The sequence below is a fragment of the Corvus brachyrhynchos genome, unplaced genomic scaffold (assembly GCF_000691975.1).
Source record: "Corvus brachyrhynchos isolate BGI_N302 unplaced genomic scaffold, ASM69197v1 scaffold87, whole genome shotgun sequence".
Lineage (NCBI taxonomy): Eukaryota > Metazoa > Chordata > Aves > Passeriformes > Corvidae > Corvus > Corvus brachyrhynchos.
In genome coordinates this window covers 618,243-621,277 of record NW_008239767.1, presented here as the reverse complement: position 1 = coordinate 621,277, position 3,035 = coordinate 618,243, and positions in this window count along the sequence as shown.

Below are 3,035 nucleotides of genomic sequence, written 5' to 3'. Positions count from 1 at the left end.
GAAAATCTTTTCACACTGAAACCAAACAAACCAATCAATGCTGACTCTGTATGAAAGGTTTCCTACATGAGAAATGCTCAGTTGCCCAATAGCTCCATCTGCCAAAGGATAATTCTGCTTTTCCTCTCATTCTGAGTGCTTTGTGACACTTGCTACACTGCTTATGAGCCATGCTGTGCAGCAATTCCCCATTAACAAATCAAAAGAGTTCGCATTTCACTTTTTGTTGTCTGATAAACTTCAATTTACACATTTAGTATGGTATAAGAAAACCTTTGATAAGGTCAGCAACACCACAGTCAGCCTTCAGAAAACACTCCCCTTAGCCTTACCACATAACAGTGTGCCTCACTGCTCTCCTTGCCAATAACTCAGACTGCAAACCATCGCTTACCTGAGGCAAACCAGTCCCATCTTTGTGTCCAGTCAGCATTTCCCTTTTAGCCTCATCCCTAGGCTTCTGAATATTCTTGATTAGTTGATAAAAATTGAAAAAGGAAAACATTGTAAGGACTGAAGCATGCATCACTGGAGTCCTACTTTCTTTGTAATGCTCCACCTTTAGAACAAAAACAAGCACATCTCCCACTCCAGACCCAGAGTTTGAACATTCACATCTGGAAGTTAGCCATGAACAAGTACAGCCAGGTCCACATAGAAATGTTAGAATCTATATTCTCTGCTCTACCCTGCTATTACCCCCTAAAGCCTGACAAAACAGAAGTGTGCATCAAGTTAATAAAGTTTCTCTGGTTTAGTAAATGAAGAGTCAGAGTTTTACTTTTCACCTAGTTAACAAAATGTTAAACAGGAATTTGGGAGTCCCGTGTCCTTGAAATCCCTGATTTTTAACCTTGTTGATAAAAAGAGAGAAATGTGGCACAAAGCATAGTTCAAGCTGAGCCTCCCCAGCTGGGACATGGGGTTCATATCTCAGAGCTCTGGCTCCAGAGCAAAGCCGGGACTCACCGATTCTGCCACCTGCAATGCTTAAGCATTGATGCCAGCTCATGCAGCCTGGAGAGGTGATAGAAACTGAGCACACTGTCAACCCAGCCTCCTTGGGAGCAACTGCAGACTTTCACTCACCTCTGCTGAAGAAGAAGGAAAGAGATTCCCTGTGTAGGCATCTCCATGGTCAACAAACACATCTGGTCCCCTCTCACATCACTGTCAGGGAAATATGTTGGCACCAAATGAAAGCAAAAGCCTTTCCTGATCAGACCAATAAAGTCTGACAATTGTCTTGTGGTGGATGCCAGAGAGATTCTGAATATTTTGGCAGAAACAGCGGCTTTTTCTAGGTGGGAATCTGCCTACATAGTATTTATGCAAACATTTCCTCACTTGGTCTGTAACCACCCCTTCACAGCGAAGCAGTTCAGCATTATCACCAATTCTTTAGATAGTTGTGAGTTTAAAATACTACCACTGCCTAAAATAAAAGGAATTTCAATCACAGTGCTCCCTGAAATGAAAGAGGTGGATGCCAGTTTGACGATTTAAGCTGATAGCTGAGATACTGCCTCTCCAGCATTTTTGGCACCTGGCCTAGGGAGGAAGGAATGAGAAGAAAGGACAAAGAGAAAGAAGGGCTAACAGAGGATGAACATGATCCAGTTCATTTAATATAATGACAGAAATTCCTGGTGGGGACACTGATTTACATCTACAGGCACTTCAGAGCCAGCATTAATAACAGGTACACAGTTGTACAGCTGATACAGCTGCTCAAAGAGAGAATGTGACCAAAAGAATTATACCTAGCATAATAAAAACAATCAAGCCTGCAGGTCAGAAATGTAATGGAAGGATAGTAACTGCTGAGCCCAAAATTACTACCTTGGTTAGCAGCCAAGATAAAGAGTGGGTCATAAGTCTATCTGCAGTCACGAAAAGTCACAAAATAGGTATTTCTGCATCCACACCTGAACTAAAAGCGGCAGTGTGTGAAAATTGATCAGCTGTGCAGGCAGGTATACAAAATACCTAAACAATGATTCCTGAACCCTCTGCAAGCACAAGATCAGGCATATAAGAGAACAGCATCAGCATTGGCACATTAGCATCAGCAAAGAACCATTCTTATGTGCCAGGTACAGATTCCTGGGTTAGGCACGGGAGAGAACTGTTTTGAAAAGCCTCAAAACATTATCTCAAGCTGAATCAGAGCTGTGCTCTCAGACTGAAAGAAGTATTCTGCTACAGGTAGGGGAGTGCAGGGGTATCAAGGGTTCAGAAAGTTACTAAGGCACAAAACTTGTAGGCATTGCTGGCCTGCCTGAGCACCACGTGAATATAGCTGAAGCAAGAACATTGCAAAAGCTGAGGTACACAGAACTATATGAAAGCAAACACTTCAAATCAGTATTTAGCTCACACTTACACCCAATCTAGCAGCACATTATGGAAAATTTAGAATGCCAGGCAGCATTACTATTCACAACAAGGAGGTTTGCCTTAGCATACTGGATATTGCAAGCTCTCGCCTCAGTGCAAACTGCCCTGTGGAATCAAATGGGAAAGCTGCAAAATATTCCCAGGAAAGACCGTATTTGTAAATGCATCAAGAAACATGTCTGAAGCTGAGGGAAATGTTTTGCCACAGAACCCAAACTGGCCAACATAAAGAACAACTAATAACTGGAAAACATGTCATTTAGTAAGCTAAGTAAGAATCACTTACGGATTATACTGTCAAGACCAACATATTCAGGGCCAAGATGGCAAACAGGAATAATTTGCAACAGCAGTGGTTCCAGATTTCTTACCCTCTGTTGACAGAGACTTCTAATTTCCAATATGCAAGAATTAGAGACAAAACAGAAGGCACTGAAATGCCTTTGGCCAAGCTGTAAAGATTGCCAAGTACCAGCTGTAGTCTGGTCTTTCTGTTCTTTGGACAAATGGCCACAGCTAATGCAGCAAGTCATCCTGGTATTCAGGGTTTTTTTTGTGACCAACTGGTGATGTGCCCCTTCTGGAATTGAAATGACTCAAAAGAAACTGGCCCGTGAAAGAAAGGCTCGAATACA